Raw genomic sequence first — 24,754 nt, 5'->3', positions numbered from 1 at the left:
GGGCTGCTTCTATGATACGTAAGTTCTAAAAATTCCAGTATTTTTCTTCTGTCCTTCCACCTCCAGTGGTCTGCTTATTTCTTTTTTTTTTTTTCTTCTTCTTCAACTTCTACCTAACAGTTTACGATAATAAATTATTTTCAAATAACTAGAGTGGTTTCTATTTCCTGACTGTACCCTGACTGGAACAAAGTTGCACCTATATTTAAACTCAAGATTAAGTCTACATGGTGCACCAAATTGTTCTTTTATTGTCTCACTCTCTAAAAAGCACACTATTGACCCTTTGTATTAGTATTGATAGTTGAGGGTCACCCACACCTAAGTGCCATGAGAAACTGAGCTGAGCAAAAACTGACCTTACCCTTGAATTTGAGTTCTTCAGTCCTCACTAGCCATTTTGTCTTTCCCAAATAGCCTCTTGAGATCTCCCTTCACATCCTTGTTCCTCAAGGTGTAGATGAGGGGGTTGGGGGGGGTTACCACAGTATAGAAAAGAGTCAGGAATTTCCCTCCTTTCTGGGAAAAACGGCTTCAGGGCTGCATGTAGACTGTGGTGACACTACAGTAGAAGAGGAAGACAACCACCAGGTGTAAAGCAGGTGTGGAAGGCCTTGCTCCTTCCCTCTTGGAACTGGATGGCCAGCACTGCCCAGGCAAAGTGTCTGTACGAGACAAGGATGGGCAGTAGCAGCACCATTAGGACAATGGCCCCAATCACTGATGTCTGAAGTTCATTGATGCGTGAGTCTCCACAGGCCAGGTGGATCAATGCAGTAACTTCATACATAAAGTCATCCACTTGGTGGTGACGGCAGAAAGGCAGCTTCATTGTGGTGGGGGAATGCACCATCCCACTCACCTAGACCAGGAGTGCCAGCTTCTGACACAACTTTGGGGGCATAATGACCTCATAGTGCAGGGGCCGACACACTGCTACGTAGCAGTCAAAAGCCATGACCAGAGGCGGAGCCAAGATGGCTGCCTAGGTAGACGCTGCCTCGGATCCCTCTTGCAACAAAGACTGGGAAAAACAAGTGAATCGATCACATACATGACAATCTACGAACACTGACCATCAAACACAGATCTAAAGAGTTGACTTGAGTGACAGGTGAGTGAAAAGCTGCACCCTGAACCAGCTACCGCTTCCGGAACCCGTGACCCACTCCACAGCCTTGAGACCTCGCGGTTCCCTGGCGCCTAGCGGTGGGGCTGATAGCGGCTTGCTGAGGTGGGGCAGGCACAGGACACAGCTCTAACCCCTAGGCCCCTGGGGTAACCTCCGTAGAGACTCAGCCAAGGCAAGCAGGCTGCACACTAACAGGGCTAAGGAGAGAACAAACGAGCAGCAACTGTTTTCAGAGCCTGGAGCCAGCAGCCCAGTCAGAAAACTTTGGCGCCGGGTTTTGGAATGGTTGCAGGAGAGTTGAGCATGGCATCCTGAGATGGCACAAACACGGGACGCAGCCCCAGCACCCTGAAGTGACCTTGGGGGAAGCCCAGCCGGTGCACGCAGGCAGCGCAGGGAGGCAGCTGACAGGAGAAATCACCTGGAGGTAGCAACTGGTTTTGGAGCCAGGAGTGAGGCATCCCAGCTGGGAAACCGTGGCGCTGGGCTTTGGACCAGGAGCGGAGGAACTGACCACGGCTTCTGAGACAGCACATGCACAGGACGCGGGCCTGACCCCCAGGGGCAATTTCGACCCAGCCAAGGCACACAGGCTACCCGCCCCTTGGGAATCTCAGATAAAACAGTCATCACCAAGCAAGTTAAGTAACTTTGTCTATATTCCTGGGTGCTACTCTCTTCTGTCTATCTGATCCCTCCCCTCCCTTTCCCAGGTGGCTTCATTAACATTGGAATTTCCTGGGCCAGAGAGTGAAGTGCTCTGTGGGTTTTTTGTTTGTTTGTTTATTTGTTTCTTTTGTCTTTTTCTAACCCATTCTCCTGGCCTAAGAGAAGCAGCTAGCTACAAAAAACCCAGGGACCAAAAATCCTTCTCTGACTTCCCAAAATTGGACTAAAAATACAGAACCACCTCCAGCCAAGCATATGAGATCCACCTTCTTGGGCTTTCATCCCTACAGGCAACAAGGTGGCTATTATAATGCAAAGACAATTCTGATAGTGATCTGACTGTAATTGTTTTAGCAGATTACTGGAAAGACAAGTTTCCCAGGTCTGATATCTCTACCTATTAAGCAGAGCCCTCACTGACCCACAACAGGGAACTGAGGGCTGAAGCTCCACCCGGACCACCTAACCTCCTGCCACAGGGGTCTGAGGATAGTGACATCTACCAATCCGTAGAGGTACATGCATTGGGTGCCTAAGGTACAGCTGCAGAGCCAACCCACTGAAGTGCTTTAGGAATAGAGACACACCTACCTCACTGGCATTTGGGGGAAGCCTGTCAGCATCCTGCCTCCCTGGGAATATGACCCGCTGCTGCTACTAGAATCTGGTGTACACAACTATCACCATTACTTGTCTAAGTGAATAGGTGACAGTCTACCCCACACATTTGGTGACCCAAAATCAGATTCTACTCAAGAATACTGAATGGACTATTAAGCTTATATTTCTGGTAATGGCCCAAACCAGCTGGTAATAGGACATAAGTGATTCAAAGGCTACAACAATCAAGACAGCGCAATCTAGTAGCCCATCTACATATATTGAAAGAAAACAAAACAAGACTCAGTGAGCAAATATAAAATAAATCATTATAATATCTTATAGATGGCTCGGAGACAGCAGTCGATAACAAACCACATAAAGAGGCAGACCAAGATTGCTTCTACAACTCCCCAAATTAAAGAATCAAAATCTTTCCCAAATGAAGATGCAATCCTGGAATTGCCAGATGCAGAATACAAAAAACTAATTTACAGAATGCATCAAGACATCAGGAATGACCTCAAAAATGAAATAAGGCAATCTACAGAAAAAGCCAAGGAGCACACTGATAAAGCAGTTGAAGAAATCAAAAAGATTATTCAAGAACATAGTGGAAAAATTAATAAGCTGCAAGAATCCATAGAGAGACAGCATTCAGAAATCCAAAAGATTAACAATAAAATTACAGAATTAGACAACTCAAATAGGAAGTCAGAGGAGCAGAATCGAGCAATTGGAATGCAGAATGGGGGATCTGGAGGACAAGGGAATTGACACCAATATAGCTGGGGAAAAAATCAGATAAAAGAATTTAAAAAAATGAAGAAACCCTAAGAATCATGTGGGACTCTATCAAGAAGAATAACTTGTGTGTGATTGGAGTCCCAGAACAGGGAGGGATAACAGAAAACACAGAGAGAATAGTTGAAGATCTGTTGGCAGAAAACTTCCCTGACATCATGAAAGACAAAAGGATATCTATCCAAGATGCTCATCGAACCCCGTTTAAGATTGATCCAAAAAGAAAATCACCAAGACATATTATTATCAAACTTGCCAAAACCAAAGATAAAGAGAAAATTTGAAAAGCAGCCAGGGATAAAAGAAAGGTCTCCTACAAAGGAGAATCAATAAGTATAAGCTCAGACTACTCAGCAGAAACCATGCAGGCAAAAAGGCAATGGGATGATATATAGAGAGCACTGAAGGAGAAAACACAGCCAGCCAAGGATCATTTATCCAGCAAAACTCTCTATCAAATATGAAGGTGAAATTAAAACATTTACAGATAAACACAAGCTTAGAGAATTTGCAAAAACCAAACTAAAGCTACAAGAAATACTAAAGGAAATTGTTTGGTCAGAAAATCAATAACATCAGATACCAACACAACACAAGGTCACAGAACAGAGCATCCTGATGTCAACTCAAATAGGGAAATCACAAAAACAAATTAAGATTAATTTTTAAAAGAAAAAAATGCTCAAAACAGGGAATCATTGAAGTCAATATGTAAAAGATCACAATAATCAAAAAGAGGGACTAAATACAGGAGGCATAGAACTGCCATATGGAGAGGAAAACAAGGCGATATAGGACGATACAAGTTAGGTTTTTACTTAGAAAAATAGGGGGAAATATTAAGGTAACCACAAAGAGGTCTAGCAATTCCGTAACTCAAAATAAAAATCAAGAAAAACATAACAACTCAGCAAACATAAATTCGACTACTATGAAAATCAGGAACACACAATTTACAAAGAAAAATGTCATAGCACAAAAAAGTAAGGGGAAAAATGAAGTTGTCAACAACACACACAAAAAGGCATCAAAATGACAGCACTAAAAAAAACACACACTTATCTATAATTATGCTGAATGTAAATGGACTAAATGCACCAATAAAGAAGCAGAGAGTCTCAGACTGGATAAAGAAACATGACCGTCTATATGCTGCCTGCAAGAGCCACACCTTAGACATAGAGATACAAACAAACTAAAACTCAAAGGATGGAAAAAAATATATCAAGCAAACAACAATCAAAAAAGAGCAAGAGTAGCAATATTAATTTCTGACAAAATAGACTTTAAAGTTAAATCCACCACGAAGGATAAAGAAGGACACTACATAATGATTAAAGGGACAATTGATCAGGAAGACATAACCATATTAAATATCTATGCACCCAATGGCAGGGCTGCAAGATACATAAAACAAACGTTAACAGAACTGAAAAGTAAGATAGACACCTCCACAATTATAGCAGGAGACTTCAACACACCACTTTCGGAGAAGGATAGGACTTCCAATAAGAAGCTCAATACAGACAGGAAAGACCTAATTGCTACAACCAACCAACTTGACCTCATAGACCTATACAGAACACTCCACCCAACAGCTGCAAAATATACTTTTTTTTCTAGTGCACATGGGACATTCTCTAGAATAGATCACATATGAGGTCATAAAACAAAACTTTGCAGAATCCAAAACATAGAACTATTACAAAGCATGTTCTCAGATCACAAGGCCGTAAAAGTGAAAATCAATAACAGAAAAATCAGGGAAAAGAAATCAACTACTTGGAAACTGAACAATACCCTGCTGAAAAAAGACTGGGTTATAGAAGACTTTAAGGAGGGAATAAGGAAATTCATAGAATGCAACGACAATGAAAATACTTCCTATCAAAACTTCTGGGACACAGCAAAAGCAGTGCTCAGAGGTCAATTTATATCGATAAATGCACACATACAAGAAGAAGAAAGAGCCAAAATCAGAGAACTGTCCCTACAACTTGAACAAATAGAAAGTAAGCAACAAAAGAATCCATCAAGCACCAGAAGAAAACAAATAATAAAAATTAGAGCTGAACTAAATGAATTAGAGAACAGAAAAACAATTCAAAGAATTAACAAAGCCAAAAGCTGGTTCTTTGAAAAAATTAACAAAATTGATAAACCATTGGCCAGACTGACTAAAGGAATACAGGAAAGGAAACAAATAACCTGAATAAGAAACAAGATGGGCCATATCACAACAGACCCAACTGAAATTAAAAGAATCATATCAGATTATTACAAAAAATTGTACTCTAACAAATTTGCAAACCTAGAAGAAATGGATGAATTCCTGGAAAAACACTACCTACCTAAACTAACACAATCAGAAGTAGAACAACTAAACAGACCCATAACAAAAAAAGAAATTGAAAAGGTATTCAAAAAACTCCCAATGAAAAAAAAGCCCTGGCCTAAGAGTCCCAGGTTATAAGATAAACATACAAAAATCACTTGGATTCCTCTACATCAACACAAAGAACATCGAAGAGGAAATAACCAAATCAATACCATTCACAGTAGCCACCAGGAAGATAAAATACTTAGGAATAAATCTTACCAAAGATGTAAAAGACCTATACAAAGAAAACTACAAAATACTACTACAAAAAACTAAAAGGGACCTACATTAAGTGGAAAAACATACCTTGCTCATGGATAGGAAGACTTAATATAGTAAACATGTCTATTCTACCAAAAGCCATCTATACATACAAGGCACTTCTGATTCAAATTCCAATGTCATTTTTAAATGTGATGGAGAAGCAAATCACCAACTTCATATGGAAGGGAAAGAAGCCTCGGAGAAGTAAAGCATTACTGAAAAAGAAGAAGAAAGTTGGAGGCCTCACTCTACCTGATTTTAGAACATATTATACAGCCACAGTAGTCAAAACAGCCTGGTATTGGTACAAGAACAGGCACACAGACCAATGGAACAAAATTGAGAACCCAGATATAAATCCATCCACATATGAGCAGCTGATATTTGACAAAGGCCCAGTGTCAGTTAATTGGGGAAAAGGCAGTCTTTTTAACAAATGGTGCTGGCATAACTGGATATCCATTTGCAAAAAAATGAAACAGGACCCATACCTCACACCATGCACAAAAACTACACTTGGAGTTAGACCTAAACATAAAGACTAAAACGATAAAGATCACGGAAGAAAAATAGGGACAACATTAGGAGCCCTAACACAAGGCATAAACAGAATACAAAACATTACTGAAAATGTCAAAGAGAAACCAGATAATTGGGAGCTCCTAAAAATCAAACATGTATGCTCATCTAAAGACTTCACCAAAAGAGTAAAAAGACCACCTACAGATTGGGAAAAAATTTTCAGCTATGACATCTCAGACCAGCGCCTGATCTCTAAAATCTTTATGATTCTGTTAAAACTCAGCCACAAAAAGACAAACAACCCAATCAAAAAGTGGGCAAAGGATATGAACACGCACTTCGCTAAAGAAGATATTCAGGCAGCTAACAGACACATGAGAAAATGCTCTCGATCATTAGCCATTAGAGAAATGCAAATTAAAACTACCATGAGATTCCATTTCACTCCCACAAGGCTGGCATTAATCCAAAAAACACAAAATAATAAATGTTGGAGAGGCTGCAGAGAGATTGGAACTCTTATACACTGCTGGTGGGAATGTCAAATGGTACAACCACTTTGGAAATCTATCTGGCATTTTCTTAAAAAGTTAGAAATAGAACTACCATACAACCCAGAAATCCCACTCCTCGGAATATACCCTAGAGAAGTAAGAGCCTTCACATGAACAGATATATGCACACCCATGTTTATTGCAGCTCTGTTTACAATAGCAAAACCTGGAAGCAACCAAGGTGTCCATCAATAGATGAATGGTTAAATAAATTATGGTATATTCACACAGTGGAATACTACGCATCAATAAAGAACAGTGACGAATCTGTGAAACATTTCATAACATGGAGGAACCTGGAAGGCATTATGCTGAGTGAAATTAGTCAGATGCAAAGGGACAAATACTGTATAAGACCACTATTATAAGTTCTTGAGAAACAGTATAAACTGAGAAGAACACATTCTTTTGTGGTTACGAGGGGGGAGGGAGGGAGGGTGGGAGAGGGTTATTTACTGATTAGTTAGTAGATAAGAACTACTTTAGGTGAAGGGAAGGACAATACAGGGAAGGTCAGCTCAACTGGACTGGACCAAAAGCAAAGAAGTTTCCGGTATAAACTGAATGCTTTGAAGGTCAGCGGAGCAAGGGTGAGGGTTTGGGGACTATGGCTTAAGGATACTTCTACGTCAATTGGCATAATAAACTCTATTATGAAAACATTCTGCCTCCCACTTTGAAGTGTGGCGTCTGGGGTCTTAAATGCTAACAAGTGGCCATCTAAGATGCATCAATTGGTCTCAATCCACCTGGATCAAAGGAGAATGAAGAACACCAAGGTCACACGATAACTATGAGCCCGAGACAGAAAGGGCCACGTGAACTAGGGACTTACATCATCCTGAGACCAGAAGAACTAGATGGTGCCCGGCCACAATCGATGACTGCCCTGACAGGGAGCACAACAGAGAACTCCTGAAAGAGCAAGAGAACAGTGGGATGCAGACCCCAAATTCTCATAAAAAGACCAGACTTAATGGTCTGACTGAGACTAGAAGAATCCTGGCGGTCATGGTCCCCAAACCTTCTGTTGGCCCAGGACAGGAACCAGTTTCGAAGACAACTCATCAGACATGGAAGGGACTGGACAATGGGTTGGAGAGAGATGCTGATGAAGAGTGAGCTACTTTTATCAGGTGGACACTTGAGACTGTATTGGTATCTCCTGTCTGGAGGGGAGATGGGAGGGTAGAGAGGGTTAGAAACCGGCAAAATGGTCACGAAAGGAGAAACTGGAAGAAGGAGGCAGGCTGTCTCATTAGGGAGTGAGTAAATGGGAGTATGTAGTAAGGCTAAGCTTATATGTGACAGACTGACTTGATTTGTAACTTTCACTTAAAGCACAAAAAAAATTATTTAAAAAAAAAAAGCCATGACCAACAGCAGGACACACTCAGCAGTACCCAATCTCAGGAAGATGCAGAGTTGAGCTGCACATCCCAGGTAGCTGATGGTCTTGTCTGGGCCCCAGAAGTTGACCAGCATCTGAGGAATGCAGCCAGTGGTGAAGCAAAGATCAAGGAAGAAGTACACGGGGGTGTGGAGATGAGAGTCAATATTGGACAAAAATATGATGGTGATGTTGCCCAGTAGCGTGACCATGTAAAAGATGGACACAACCACAAAGAGAATAATTTTCAGCTTGGGGTTATCCGGGAAGCCCAGAAGAATAAAGCCATGTGGGGTGGTGTTATTGGTCATGTCCATCCAGACCCTTCTTAAATTGAAAAGAGCAACACCCCAGGGATTAAGCGAGAACAGTGCTTTTGATTTTGGTAAAATCTCATGTCATATCTTACTGTTTTCTCTAACATTTTACTGACACTTGTGTCATAACTGTCTTTTCTTGGATATTGTCACTTATTCTTTTTTCAGACTTAATCATTCCAGCAAACTCCCAGAAGGTGAGAATGTAGGCAATCAATGTTCTAAACTAACCCTTGCTAAACTTTCGGTAACAGCATTACTTGAATCTTCTACCCTTCTCTTTAGAATCAAAGCTACCTTTCTGTTTCTGGGTAAGTGATTTTAGGTTAAAATTTACATTTTTCTAGTGCCATAAAAACAATAGTGTTTCTGTATTCAATCTGAAGCATGCCCACTTCTTTCCTAATGAGCAGCATTCTTCATCTAATTTTGGTCATTGAACAGCATTTTCATTGATTTGTAATGCCACCAGAATTTCATAAATTGGAGGTGTTCTTTATGACATTACACTGCTAGGTGCTGTTCTTTTGGATGCTGTGATAGAGGTTAGTAGCAAACAGCCATTTAGCTGTTCTCTTCCTACATCTGGGAAAGCCTGTTCCAGTTGCTCTTCCACTAGAAATAGTTTATGTAATAAATATGCTTGTCTCATTTTTTTTTCTCAGCTCTGTGGCATTGACTGTGCTTTTCCAAATAATACATGTCTGTGAGTTTTTTGTGTGTGTGTGAGTTTTAAAACCTCTTAGGTTAGTGAAAAATCAAAATTACCTCAGGGACATTTTCTAACTGTACATATAGCCCTAGTGACTTTGGTACTTCCTTTGGTGGACAGTGACCTAATGTGAGAATGTAAATGGTATGAGACCATGCAGATATTAAAGTGTGAATGAGCTAGGCTAAAAAAGAATATAACCAGTATCTGTTGATGTCAAGTGAACTCCAACTCATGACAGGCCCTTGTGTGTCAGAGAAGAACTGTGCTCCGCAGGTTTTCAATGGCTGATTTTTCAGAAGTAGCTTTCTTCCTTGATGCATCTGGCAGACTTGAACCTCCAACCTTTCAGTTAACAGCCAATTGTATTAACTGTTTGCACCACCCAGGATAAAGACCCACTATTCTGTTCATTGCAAATCCTTTCACTGTAATCAACACCAGGTGTAATCAACAAGGGAGTGGTCTATAGACATATCACCAAAACTCTGAGGCACTGGCTTTGTGATTCCTCAAGTTGGTTGTGCCTTCTCTTTCTACTCAATTCAGTCTTGATAACTCATGGAAAACACTAGTCAAGGCCTATATTAAAGGGAGTAGTCATTAACGGTAGTGGAGAATAGTGAATCCAGGTGAACTCTTGATCAGAAAGGACACATTTAACTATGACGACAAAGGGATGTAAATTAGGTAAGATGAATGTCTCACCTAGACTTCATACAAATTGTCGGTTTTGGGGGGCCAGGATGTGTTCTGTGTTGGACATTATGGACTTTATGACATGGAGGTATATCATAGTGGAATAATGAAGTCAAGAACTTCCTCCTCCCGCTCTCATCAATGCTAAGCCTGTATCCAGACTTTATTTTCTGATGCTGGCAGTGCCCCCTGCCTCTGCCTTTCCACTACTCACTCACATTGCATCCCAGGTCCAGTTTCCACCCTGCCGTGATAGTACTGCAGGCCCCTAACTTCTAACATGTCCCCTCCAGCCAACATCCCTTTTTCCTTCCCCTTTTTAGGTTGGAATCTTCTTTAATAGGCTGTCTTCCTACCTGTAAATTTAAAGTAATTAATTGAATTATCATAATTACATTCCCCGTTTACTGTCAACAAAATCCAAAAATCTCTGGTTAGTCCCCAACTTGTGGTATTTCCTCCAGGCATGAAGTCTACTGATATCAACCACTCCAAACATGTCCACGTGCAAAATTAATAATTTAATTTTATTCATCTACAAGAATGATGGTTCTCCCCTACTCCAATCTCCCAATTACGTCAGTTTCCATTCCATGTTCTGGCTGCTCTGATCACCACACTTTACTAAAACTAGTTTTACATCAGTTACTTGAACCAAAAGAAAATGTGATCTTGGCCACTACCGAACTATTTAATGTATTTAAATTTTTTCCCAAACCACACTCTTAATACTTGAGTTGTGTGTACGTGTATGTGTGTGTGTGTGTCGCTATGAGTCAGACTTGACTCGAAGGCAACTTTTTTTTTATGACTGTGTGTGTGTCTCAAAAGCATAGCTGCTACAGTTCTTTAAGTGAGAACTTGATCCTATTTTCATTCTTATGTGAGATCTCATGTAAGTGTCTACTTTAAAAAAAAAAAAAAAAAGGACACTGATAAATTGTTGCAAATTCCTGCCATCGGAAACTCCAACCAAATAAGAACTTGCTGTGCCAATTGATTGCAGATATGAATTTCTCAGGCTTTTGAAAAAGTGGGAGAAATTTAGCTTTGAGTAGTGGAAATATATGGGCTGCCCTTCATCCTTTTGAGTAGACAAGATGTCATTCATTTGCAAGAGACTTTCAATTAAGCGAGACAGGCATCTCGCTTCATTCATTTCAGCATACCCCAATGTGACTGTAACAGGAAGAACATCCACAAAATATCTGTTGTTTTGCAGCCTGAGCCAGTACGTGTTTGTACAGTACCTACTTGTCAGTAATAATCGGTAATAAAACCAATATAAATCAAATTATCATTCAATATTTGTGACTGCATCTATTGACTTTTTAACTGACATAATTGTTTTCAAGCTTACTCTCCCCAATCCACAAGTAATCCTTATGATGCATTTGTATAACAACACTAGCATCCTTCAAGGAAGGATTAGAGACTTGTTCACTTACTTGCCTCCCTCTGGTCTGTGAGCAGTTCTTGCAGGCATTTCAGACTTAGAACTGCAGGAGGAATGTGAAAAGAACTAGGATAACAGGACATCCTAGAAAAGCAGAGAAAGAAGAGGCAGTTTCTGGGCCACAATTTAGAAAGACAATTTCAAAATAGGTTAATTTGTGTGTGTATGTGATTTTCCCCCTTACTTTTTCTTAACCCTCAACTCTTTAGTCATTACTTGTTTTTGTTTTTCAGTCTAACAAAGATATTGATGGATAGCCTGCATTTCTGATAAGAGCAGGCTAAAATGGAAGCTATGTTGATTTCAGTTCTAGTCGTACTTCTGTTTCTAAACAGCTGCTCAGCAGTCTCTTAATGGCTCCATGTACAGCCTTATTTTGGCAATCAATGTTTGTTTATTTGAAATATATTCCTTTAGTCTATATTATCTAATTATCGACATTCTAGACCAATGGCTTCCTTTTCACTTTTAGGATCGTTGTTGTTGTTAGGTGCTGTCAAGTCGACTCTGACTCATAATGACACCATGCACAACAGAATGAAACACTGCCCAGTCCTGCGCCGTCCTTACAATCCTTGTTATGCTTGAGCTCATTGCTGCAGCCACAGTGTCAATCCACCTCACTGAGGGTTTTCCTCTTTTCTGCTGACCCTGTACTCTGCCAAGCATGATGTCCTTCTCCAAGGACTCGTCCCTCCTGACAACATGTCCAAACTAGGTAAGACGCAGTCTCGCCATCCTTGCTTCTAAGGAACATTCTGGTTATACTTCTTCTAAGACATATTAGTTTGTTCTTTTGGCAATCCGTGGGATATTCAATATTCTTTGCCAACACCACAATTCGAAGCAGTCAATTCTTCTTCGGTCTTCCTTACTCACTGTCCAGCTTTCAGATGCATATGATGCGATCGAAAATACCATGGCTTGGGTCAGGCACACCTTAGTCTTCAGGGTGACATCTTTGCTCTTCAACACTTTAAAGAGGTCTTTTGCAGCAGATTTACCCAACTCAATGCATCTTTTGATTTATTGACTGCTGCTTCCATGGCTGTTGATTGTGGATCCAAGTAAAATGAAATCCTTGACAACTTCGATCTTTTCTCCGTTTATCATGATGTTACTCATTGGTCCAGTTGTGAGGATTTTTGCTTTATGTTGAGGTGTAATCCATACTGAAGGGTGTGGTGTTTGGTCTTCTTTAGTGAGTGCTTCAAGTCCTCTTCACTTTCAGCAAGCAAGGTTGTGTCATCTGCATAACACAGGTTGTTAATGAGTCTTCCTCCAATCCTGATGCCCCATTCTTCATATAGTCCAGCTTCTCCTATTATTTGCTCAGCATACAGATTAAATAGGTATGGTGAAAGAATACAGCCCTGACACACACCGTTCCTGACTTTAAACCAATCAGTATCACCTTGTTCTGTTCGAACATCTGCCTCTTGATCTATGTTAAGGTTCCTTATGAGCACAATTAAGTGTTCCGGAATTCCCATTCTTCACAATGTTATCCATAATTCGTTATGATCCACACAGTCGAAAACCTTTGCATATTCAATAAAACACAGGTAATCATCTTTCTGGTATTCTCTGCTTTTAGCCAGGATCTGTCTGACATCAGCAATGATATCATCAGTTCCACATCCTCTTCTGAAACCGGCCTGAATTTCTGACAGTTCCCTGTCGATATACTGCTGCAGCCAGCTTTGAATGATCTTCAGCAATATTTTGCTTGCATGTGATATTAATGATATTGTTCTATATTTTCCACATTTGGTTGGATTACCTTTCTTGGGAATAGGCATAAAAATTAATCTCTTCCAGTCAGTTGGCCCGGAAGCTGTCTTCCATATTTCTTGGTATAAACAAGTGAGCACCTCCAGTGCTGCATTTGTTTGTTGAAACATCTCAATTGATATTCCATCAATTCCTGGAGCCTTGTTTTTTGCCAATGCCTTCAGAGCAGCTTGGACTTCTTCCTTCAGTACCATTGGTTCCTGATCATGTGCCACCTCTTGAAATGGTTGAACATTGACTAATTCTTTTTGGTGTAATGATTCTGTGTATTCCATCTTCTTTTGATGCTTCCTGTGTTGTTTAATATTTTCCCCAATGAATCCTTCACTATCACAACTCGAGGCTTGAATTTTTTCTTCAGTTCTTTCAGCTTGAGAAACACCAAGCGTGTTCTTCCCTTTTGGTTTTCCATCACCAGCTCTTTGCACATGTCATTATAATACTTTACTTTGTCTTCTTGAGACGCCCTTTGAAATCTTCTGTTCGGTTCTTTTACTTCATCAACTCTTCCTTTTGCTTTAGCTGCCTGACGTTCGACAGCAAGTTTCAGAGTCTCCTCTGACATCTATTTTGGTCTTTTCTTTCTTTCCTGTCTTTTCAACGACCTCATGCTTTCTTCATGGATGATGTCCTTGATGTCATTCCGCAACTGGTCTGGTCTGAGGTCACTAGTGTTCAGTGCGTCAAATCTATTCTTGAGATGGTCTCTAAATTCAGGTGGGATATATTCAAGGTCATATTTTGGCTCTTGTGGACTTGCTCTGATTTTCTTCTGTTTCAGCTTGAACTTGCATATGAGCAACTGATGGTCTGTTCCACAGTCGGCCCCTGGCCTTGTTCTGACTGATGATATTGAGCTTTTCCATTGTCTCTTTCAATAGATGTAGTCGATTTGATTTCTGTGTGCTCCATCTGGCAAGTTCCATGTGTATAGTTGCCGTTTAAGTTGGTGAAAGAAGGTATTTGCAATGAAGAAGTCGTTGGTCTTACAAAATTCTATCATTCGATCTCCGGCATTTTTTCTATCACCAAGGCCATATTTTCCAACTACTGATCCTTCTTCTTTGTTTCCAACTTTTGCAATCCAATCGCCAGTAATTATTAATGCATCTTGATTGCATGTTTGATTAATTTCAGACTGCAGCAGCTGATAAAAATCTTCTGTTTCTTCATCTTTGGCCCTAGTGGTTGGTGTGTAAATTTGAATAATAGTCCTATTAACTGGTCTTCCTTCCTTGTAGGCATATGGATATTATCCTATCACTGACAGCATTGTACTTCAGGATAGCTCTTGAAACGTTCTTTTTGATGATGAATGCAACACCATTCCTCTTCGAGTTGTCATTCCCAGCATAGTAGGCTATATGATTGTCTGATTCAAAATGGCCAATACCAGTCCATTTCAGCTCACTAATGCCTAGGATATCGATGTTTATGCGTTCCATTTCATTTTTGATGATTTCCAATTTTCCTAGATTCATATGTTGTACATTCCAGGTTCCAATTATTCATGGATATTTGCAGCTGTTTCTTCTCATTTTGAGTCGTGCCAGATCAGCGAATGAAGGTTCCAAAAGCTTTACTCCATCCGCATCATTAAGGTCGACTCTACTTTGAGGAGGCAGCTTTTCCCCAGTCATCTTTTGAGTGCTTTCGAACCTGGGGAGCTCATCTTCCAGCACTATATCAGACAATGTTCTGCTGCTATTCATAAGGTTTTCACTTGCTAATACTTTTCAGAATTAGACTGCCAGGTCCTTCTTCCTAGTCTGTCTTAGTCTGGAAGGTCAGCTGAAACCTGTCCTCCATGGGTGACCCTGCTTCTGTCTGAATACCAGTGGCATAGCTTCCAGCATCACAGCAACACACAAGCCCCCTCAGTATGACAAACTGACAGACACGTATGAGTCTAGGATTGTATTATTCTGTAAACACTGGTCATTTTGTTCTAAGAACTGTCTTCCATTACCTGTGCTCTAAGGTCTTTTCCGTAATAGCATGTCGTCTATTAGACCATGTCAGCTTCACCGTTGTGGCTTCTTAAATTCCTATATAATTATTGCCACGGTTGCTGTGACCCTTTTAAGCCAAATTTTAGACACATCAACCCACCTAATAGGTTATTACAAGTCTCTGATGGCCCATGGATTTGGGAAAGTTTTTTGTTTTTGTTCCTTTGTTTTGTTTTTCCTTTTGCTTGGTTTTACCAGCATCTATATTTTTTCTTCTTTTAATTGTGCTTAGATGAAGATGTACAGAGCAAATTAGTTTCTCATTAAACAATGAATACACACATCGTATTGTGACATTGGTTGCCAACCCTATGACATGTCAATTCTCCCCTTCTCAAACTTGGTTTCCCCATTTCCATTATCCAGTTTCCTATCCCCTCCCACCTTCTCATACTTGCCCCTGGGCTGATGTGCTCATTTAGTCTCATATACATGGTTGAGCTACATGTATTATTGCTTGTTTAATGGGCCTGTCTAATCTTGGCTGAAGGGTGAACATCAGGAGTGGCTCAGTACTGAGTTAAAAGGGTGTCTGGGGGGCATGCTTTTGGGGTTTTTCCAGTCTCTCTTAGACCAGTGAATTCTGGTCTCTTTTTGAGAGTTAGGATTTTGTTCTACTCAAAAAGCAAGACCAGACTTGCTGCCCTGATAGAGACTGGAGAAACTCTGGGAGTATGGCCTCTGGACACCCTTTCAGCTCAGTAATGTGGTCACTTCTGATCTTCACCCTTCAGCCAAATATTAACAGGCCCATGGAACAAAATAAGATTAAAGGGGAGCACCAGCCCTGGGGCAGGGATTGGAAGGCAGGAGGGAACAGGAAAGCTGGTAACAGCGAACCCAGGATTGAGAAGGGAGAGTGTTGACATGTTGTGGGGTTGTTAACCAATGTCATAGAACAGTGTGCACACTAACCGTTTGATGAGAAATTAGTTTGTTCTGTAAACCTTCATCTAAAGTACAATTAAAAAAATAATAATTTTGTTCTACATTTTTCTCCACCTCTGTCCAGGACCCTGTATTGTGATCCCTGTCAGAGCAGTCAGTGGTCATAGCTGGGCACCATCTAGTTACGCTGGACTCAAACTAGTGGAGGCTGTGGTAGTTCTGGTCCATTAGTCCTTTGGACTAATCTTTCCCTTGTATGTTTGTTTTCCTTCATTCTCCCTTGCTCCAGATGGGGTAGATCAGTGGAGTATCTTAGATGGCCATCATAAACATTTAAGACCCCAGATTCTACTCACCAGAGTACGGTGTAGAACATTTTCTTTATAAACTATGTTATGCCAGTTGAGCTAGGTGTTCCCCGAGACCATGGTCCCCAGCCCTCAGCCCAGTAATTCAGTCCCTCAGGGAGTTTGAATGTGTATATGGAGCTTTTATGACTTTGCCTTGGTCAAGTTGTGCTGACTTCCCAGTATTGTGTACTGTCTTACCCTTCATCAAATTTACCACTTATCTATTGTCTAGTTAGTGTTTTTTCCCTCCCCATCCCTTCCCTCTCTCTTAACCATCAAATATTTCTTTCTGTGTGTAAACCCTTTTGTGAGTTTTTATAATAGCAGTCTCATACAGTATTTGTCCTTTTGAGATTGGCTTGCTTCACTCAGCATAATGCCTCCCATACAAGCATCCATATTTTAACAGCACCCGTGTTTTTCCTGGGGTGTTCTTGAATGAGCAAACGTATACACACTTGTTGTGTACAGTTGTGATTATGAGGCTTAAAGTTGGCATGTGCTAGGCCAGAGGGTGTCGAAGACGAAGGAGGCAACAACAGACCCAAGGAGTGGCAGAGATGAACTGGTTGTATTGCCTTTCTGGCTCTCAGATGCTTCACCCTAGTATTTGGAAACCCTCCTTCATTGGTTTCTGGCATCTCTGAGAACTCTCCCCCAACATTCCTGGATTTGAGAAATAACCACCGTGGAACAATATTCTGAATGAAAGTGATTGTCACAGCTTTGGTTGAACCATCAGAACACCTTGACAAGAGAAACATCAGCCAATCTTAACAACCACTATTTTGCGTTACACTTGGCTTATTCTATGGGGCAATTCTACTCTGTCCTATGGGGTTGCTATGAGTTGAAATCGACTCAATGGCAACAAGTTTGTTTTTTTTGGTTTGGGCTCATTCTTGGTGAACTAACATATCTGATTTACTTGTAAAATCAATAGAAAACAATAATGCACAAATTAAAATGAGGTACACACAAATATTACGACAAGCTTCTGGTCTTAAGATCTGCTGCTAGTCATACAAATGTTCAAAAGATTATAGAGGATTTTATTAATTTTAAAGATTTTCTTCTTTATCTTTCAAATTCAGGAATGATATTCAAATGAGCACCAGAATTTATGGCCCTTAAAATACCATCATTTTTATTGGTTTCCAGAATGGAACTGCTGTCAGACCCAAGTATTCTGTCTTTTAGAGTGAGAGTCCTTGCTTCTACACATTGACTACTTGCCTTCAACAGCCCTAGTCATCATTTTGGAATTTTACTTCCTCAAACTGCATACAGCATTTCTGACTATTTTTTACCACTGTGGTTTGCTTGTATTGCTCTCTCGGCCTGAAATTCGTTCACTTCTCCCTTCCATCTATCAAATCATAGCTATTCACGAAGACATAACTTAGGTCCCTGCTTTCTTCTCAAATGCATTTTACAGTATTTCAGCCCAGGTTTGGCTAGAAAGTGAAAACTAGAGCAAATGACCTACTTTCAGGACACTGTGGCATTTGGAGGAGGTCTGGGATTAGAGATCTTATATTAGCATTTTAGAGCACACAGTGTGGAAGACATAACAGTAACTAATGCCCTGGAAATTTCCTGCCGATTCCATGAAGATTCAGCTTGGTGAAACTGATGAGGCCACTGGCACCCCTTCCCAAAAGAAATTAGCTTCACAACTGAATGTCTGTTGAAGGGAGTTTTCTCTCAGTCACCATGGAACCTAACCATGCCGGCTCTGAACTATTATAGCTGCAGATCTGCAGGAGTTCAGCATGAAGGACTTCCCTCCTGCTTTCTGAGCTGCTTAAATTAGACATTCTGTTCATAATTGTAAAATGGTAGTAGTAGTAGTAGCATCAGAACCCGCCTAACTTCAAGGGGGATAATGTGAAACAAGATCAGCACAAGCCTGATTGCTAAGAGATAAAAGTCAGATATGCCCCCACTCTCCAATACTTTTACCAATTCTGAAGCAAGTTGTCCCTTCCACAGCACTCTCTACTTCTCTGCTGGGTTTGATAATTCATTGGAATGGCCACACAGAACTCACAGGTATACTTACAGTGAGGTGATTTATTAAGGAACAGGCTACAACTCAGGATCTAGGTCAGGAAGCATGTAGTCAAAGTCTCCCTTCTTCCGTGCAGGACAGCTCTCAGCTCCTCTTGGTGGTGTAGGCCTCCTCTTGGCCCCCTGAGGACAGGTTACCCTCAGCCCCATGGGGACAGTTTCCTCTCAGCCCCCTGAAGACAGCCTCCTTTTGGCCCAGCCATCTGTCACCAACGACTCTGTCACTGGGTCCCTTCTGGGCCTCTTGCTATCATCAGTGTTACAGCCCTTGACCCACGTTCCAGCTCCCTTAGGAGGTTTCTTGCCTCCTCTTTTTCTGCTTCTTCTCTCTTCTTTCTTCCTTCTGCTTCTTCTTGCTACATCTCTTCCTACTTGTTTCTGTCTCTAAAACCTCTGTGGATTTGGCTGCTTATATACACAACTCCTTGTCAATTTCAAGTCATGGCCCCTCCCAGCAAGGGCTACACTGACCAATTCCCTCTCAGGTGACCACAGACGCTTCATTTGCAGGGTAGGCTCATTAGCACGGTCTATTGACATGGTGTTCTCAGAAGAAAGTGAAGAGCGAGAAGAATACTGAGCAGAATCAACAACCTGTCTATATATTTGTCTTCTTCTTAATTAGAACTTTGTCTTTTGGATTCCTGTTATACTGTGAAGACTTGTGTGATGTACCACACATGTGAGCCAGGTATTAAGGTGTGTCTCTGAGCTCCAAATCCATACTTTTATCAGCCCTTTCATGAGGCTGCATTTGGGAGTGTGCACAATACACTTCTTCTTTGCTTGCTGTTTTCTTATTAGTCATCACCCATAGGGGGCGATACTGGCAGGCAGGTTGGTGGGTGAGATGAGAAGAGCCTTTCTCTTCCCTGTTTGCTTCCTGTTTGCTTTCTCTTCTTGTTAATATGACCCTAGTAACTATTTCACCGTGTCAGTGGAAGTTTATTAGGCAGGAGGAGTTGAATTAAGTTGAATGAAGATTCTCAGCTGTGGTGAGTAGAACAAGGGCATTAGGTTCCATCAATGATACTGGCATAACCAGCCCTTGTCCCTCCTCAGAAGTAGGAGGTTTAAGAATTTTGCTTCCTATGTCGCTCTTCTGGAGCCCTGGTGGCACAGTGGTTAAGAGCTTGGCTGCTAACCAAAAGCCAGCAATTTAAATTCACCAGCTGCTCCTTGGGAACCCTATGGGGCAGTTCTACTCTGTCCTATAGGGTTGCTATGAGCCCAAATCCACTTGACTGCAACCTTTTTTGTTCTTGTTGTTGTTTAACGGGTTGCTCCTCTGAGCCATAAGTTTTAACAGTTCCAATCCATTCCTTGTGTCCTCCAACTCTAGAGGAGGTTGCTCTTTTTCTTTTTCAATTTCCCTTTCCTTGTCCTTAATAGCCAGTTAACCATTCCTTATAATAAACTATCTTTTTTAAAAGAACTGGAGTTGTTTCTATTTCCTGACCATACCTTGACTGGAACAATGTTATACTTGTATTTAAAATTAACATTAACTCTACGTGGTGTGTTAATTTAATTTTATTGGTCCACTGTCTATAAAAGCACACCATTGACCCTTTGTATTTGTACTGATAATTGAAAATCACCCACACATGAAGCACCACAAAGACCATGCTGTGAGAAGCTGAACTGAACAAAAGCTGAACTCACCCTTAAGTCTGAGCCCCTCAGTTCTCACTGGCCATTCTGTCATTTCCAAATAGCCTCCTGAAGGTACCCTTCATATTCTTATTCCTCAAGGTGTAGATGAGGGAGTTGAGAATGGGAGTCACAACGGTGTAGAAAAGAGTCAGGAATTTCCCTCCTTTCTGGGAAAAATGGCTTTGGGGCTGGATGTAGACTGCAGTGACACTGAAGTAGAAGAGGAAGACAACCACCAATGGGGAAGAGCAGCTGCAGGAGGCCTTGCTCCTTCCTTCTTGGGACTTGCCATAGCTTGGGCAACAGCATTACTTGATTCCTTTACTCTTTTCATTAGAGAAAAACTACCTTTAGTTATGCTTAAGTGACTTATGTTTAAAGTTTGCATTTTTCTAGCTCCATATAAACAATGTTGCTTCTTTCCAAATATACAACATTCTTCATCTAAAGTTGGGTCACTGGGTGGCATTGACATTGAGCTGTGGTAACGCCACCATGATTTCCTGAATAGATGCTGTGTAGATTATGACATTCACTATGAGGTGCTATTCTATTGGGTGTTGTGACAGAGGTTGGTAGCAAGGCGCTCTTTTCTCATGTCTTGTCACAAAGCCTGTGCCAGTTAATCTCCCACTATAGATTTTTAATTTAACAAATATGCTCATCCCTTCTTTCCCTCAGTTCCAGGGAGTTGACTGCAGTTTTCCTAATAATACATGTTTGTAAATCTCAAAATATCTTGCGTTAATGAAAATCAAAATTACCTCGGAGACATTTTCAAACTGCACATATAGCCCTGGGGACATTGATACCTCATATGAGAATGTCTGTGGATATAAGACCCTGTTACTGTTGGTAATTTGTTGTTACTGATAGTCACATGTGAGGGAGCTGACTTTAAAAAAGCATAAGCCAAAAAAAAAAAAAAAAGCCATTGCTGTTGAGTGGATTCTGACTCATAGCAACCCTATAGGACAGATTAGTACTGTCCCATATGGTTTCCAAGGGACAGCTGGTAGATTCCAACTGCCAGCCTTTGGATTAGCAGCCAAATGCTTAACCTCTGCTCCACCAGGGCTCCTAAAAAATAAACAAACAAAAAAACGTATAGGGACCCAATATTCTGTTTATTGAAAATCTTTCCTCTGCAACCAGCACTGGGCAGTCTAATGGATTTTTCTTTGTACCTGTATTCCCTCAAAACCCTGAGATATTGACTTGGAGATTCCTCTCAAAGTTGACCCCTACACTTGCCTTTTTCCGTACCATCTTTCTACTCTGTTCAGTCTTGATAGCTCATGAAAAATACTAAAGGAAGTGGTAGTTAGAGGTGGTGGAGAAAAATCATGAATTGAAGTAAACTCCTGGTCAGAGCACATTAAAAAACTACAGAGTAGCAACAAAGGAGTGTAGATTGAGGTTAAGACAATGTCTCATGTAGACTTCATACAAACTTCCCTTGTGCACAGAGCTGAAAGGGCTCTATGCAGGACATAATGGATGTAAGGCTCTGAAGCTATAGCATAGGGGATGTAATGAAGTTCAGAACCCCCTCCTGCCTCCCCCTGCTGTGCACACATGCTATGTCCATACTTTCCCTTCTGCTGTTGATAGTGCACCCCGGTCCTTCCTTTCCACTACTCACTCTCACTGCAGCCAAGGTCCAGCTTCCATCATGCCAGGATGCTTCAACAGGCCCCTGACATCTCACACATTCCCTCCAACAAACATCCCTTTTGCCTTCCTTTTTCTGGGTCAGAATCTTCTTTTATAGACTGCATCATAATGTAAATTTAAAATTAGTTGAACAATCACAACCAAGTTCCCCATTCTCCACCCCCCAACAACATACAACGATTTCTGGGTAGTCCCCAACTTATGATCTCTGTTCCAGGCAGAGTCTGCTGACATCAGTCACCCCAAACATTTCCACATGCAAGTGCTCCCACCAGAATGATGGTTCTCCCCTACCCCAATCCCCCACTTGCATCAACAGTCTATTTCACCTTCTGGATACTCCAGTTACCACGTCATCATGGTATCTGTCACTGTGGAGGTCTTATAGAAATTAATTTCGTATCAGTTTCTTGGAGTAAAGAAAAATTCTATGTTGCCTGCTACCTAACCATTTAATATATTTAATTTCTCTCTTCAACCACATTCCAAATACTTGCATTGCTAGCCAGTGTACAGTTTGTTTATATCTCCCAGGCATACCTGCCACAGCTTTTAAATGTTATTAATATTCAATAATTTAAAAAATAAATGCATCTATCGTCTCATTCTTTTATTCATCTACTTTCTTAGTTGATCTTACTTCCATTCTTATGTGAGATTACCTCTGTTTTTCTCTTACAAAAGGCAACTGTAGACATTGATACACAGTGACATATTCTTTAAATCAGAAACTCCAAGCAAATAAGAACTTACTGTGCTCATTAACTGCAGTGGGAGAACATATGGAAGTACACCCACCTGCATACATACGGATGGCAGCAGATATTCCTACATACATATTTGTACTTGCTGCAAATATGTTGTTGTTGTTAGGTGCTGTCAAGTCAGTTATCACTCATACCTACCCTATGTACAACAGAATGAAACACTGCCTGGTCCTGCACCATCCTCACAAACATTGTTATGCTTAAGCCCATCATTGCAGCCACTGTGTTAATCCATCTCTTTGAGGGTCTTCCTTTTTTTTTTTTTTTTTTTTTTGCTGACCTTCTCCTTTACCAAGCATGATGTCCTTTTCCAGGGACTGTTCCCTCTCGATAACATGTCCAAAGCATATGAGAGGAAGTATCACCACCCTTGCCCTGAGCATTCTGGCTGTACTTCTTCCAAGACAGATTTTTCATTCTTCTGGCAGTTTATGGTATATTCAACATTCTTTGCCAACATCATAATTCAAAGGCATCAATTCGTATTTGGTCTTCCTTACTCATTATCCAGCTTTTGCATGCATATGAGGTGATTGAAAATACCATGGCTTGGGTCAGGCACACCTTAAAGTGACATGTTTTCTTTTTAACAGGTCCTTTAAAGAGGTCCTCTGGAGAAGCTCTGCCCAGTGCAACACATCATTTGATTTCTTAACGGCTGCTTCCATGGGCTTTGATTGTGGATACAAGTAAAATGAAATCCTTGACAACTTCAACCTTTTCTCCGTTTATCCCGATGTTGCTTAATGGCTCAATTGCGAGGATTTTTGTTTTCTTTGTATTGAGGTGTAATCCATACTGAACGCTCTATCTAGCCTTTTATCTTCATCAGTAAGCGCTTCAAGTTCTCTTCACTTTCAGCAAGCAATGTTGTGTCATCTGCATAACACAGGTTATTAAGGAATCGTCCTCCAATACCGATGCCACCTTGTTTCTACAGTCCAGCTTCTCAGACAATCTGCTGAGCACACAGGTTGAATAACTATGGTGAAAGGATACAACCCTGATGCACACCTTTCCTGGCTTTAAATCACGAAGTGTCCCTTTGTTCTATTTGAACCACTGCCTCTTGATCTATGTACAGGTTCCTCAAGAGCACAATTAAGTATTCTGGAATTCCCATTCTTCGCAATGCTATCCTTAGTTTGTTATGGTCCTTACAGTTGGATGTCTTTGCTTAGTCAATAAAACACAGCTTTTCTACTTTTTTATTTGGTGTTCTCTGCTCTCAGTCAAGATTAATCTGGCACCAGCAATGACATCCCTCATTGCAAGTCCTCTTTGGAAGCCAGCCTGAATTTCTGGCAGTTCCTTGTCCATGTACTGCTGCCAACAGTTTTTGAATGATCTTGAGCAAAATTTTACTTGCTTGTGATATTAATGATATTGTTAGATAATTTCTTTGGATCGTTTTCTTGGGACTAGGCACAAATATGAATCTCTTCCAGTCAGTTGGCCAAGTAGCTGTCTTCTAAATTTCTTGACATTTGTGTCCATTTGTTGAAACATCTCAATTGGTATGCGGTCAGTCCCTGGAGACTTGTTTTTCACCAATGCTTTCAGTGCAGCTAGGACTTCTTCCTTCAATACTATACGCTCTTGATCATATGCTACCTCCTGAAATGGTTGAATGCCAACCAATTCTTTTTGGTACAGGAACCCTGTGTATTCTTTCAATCTTCTTTTGATGCTTCCTATATCATTCAATACTTTGCCCATAGAGCCCTTCTATACTGCAAGTCAAGGCTTGAATTTTTTCTTCAGTTCTTTCAGCTTAAGTTATGCTGAGCATGTTCTTACCTTTTGGCTTTCTAACTCAGGTTTTTGCACATTTCATTATAATACTTTGTCTTCTTGAACTGCCCTTTGAAACCTTCTCTTCAACTTTTTTACTTCATTTCTTCCACTCACTTTAGCTACTCTAACTCTAAGGGCAAGTTTCAGAGTATTCTGACATCCATTTTGGTCTTTTCTTTCTTTCTTGTCTTTTTAATGACCTTTTGCTTTCTTCGTGTATGATGATATCTTTGATGTGACC

General features: G+C 40.8%; 1 long non-coding RNA gene and 1 pseudogene across 1 annotated transcript in view; both read right to left on the bottom strand.

Annotated features, from left to right (window-relative positions):
* LOC135230408 (uncharacterized) overlaps positions 1 to 21,196 on the bottom strand; it is a 34,185-nt gene extending 12,989 nt beyond the window's left edge. The window contains exon 1 of the long non-coding RNA XR_010321094.1: positions 18,609 to 21,196. This is a non-coding gene — a long non-coding RNA (uncharacterized LOC135230408). The remainder of the gene's footprint in view (positions 1 to 18,608) is intronic.
* On the bottom strand, positions 75 to 18,615 carry LOC135230407 (olfactory receptor 2H2-like; annotated as a pseudogene).
* Positions 21,197 to 24,754: the final 3,558 nt, after the last annotated feature.

The sequence above is a fragment of the Loxodonta africana genome, chromosome 2 (assembly GCF_030014295.1).
Source record: "Loxodonta africana isolate mLoxAfr1 chromosome 2, mLoxAfr1.hap2, whole genome shotgun sequence".
Lineage (NCBI taxonomy): Eukaryota > Metazoa > Chordata > Mammalia > Proboscidea > Elephantidae > Loxodonta > Loxodonta africana.
This window is presented reverse-complemented; position numbering and strand designations above follow the sequence as displayed.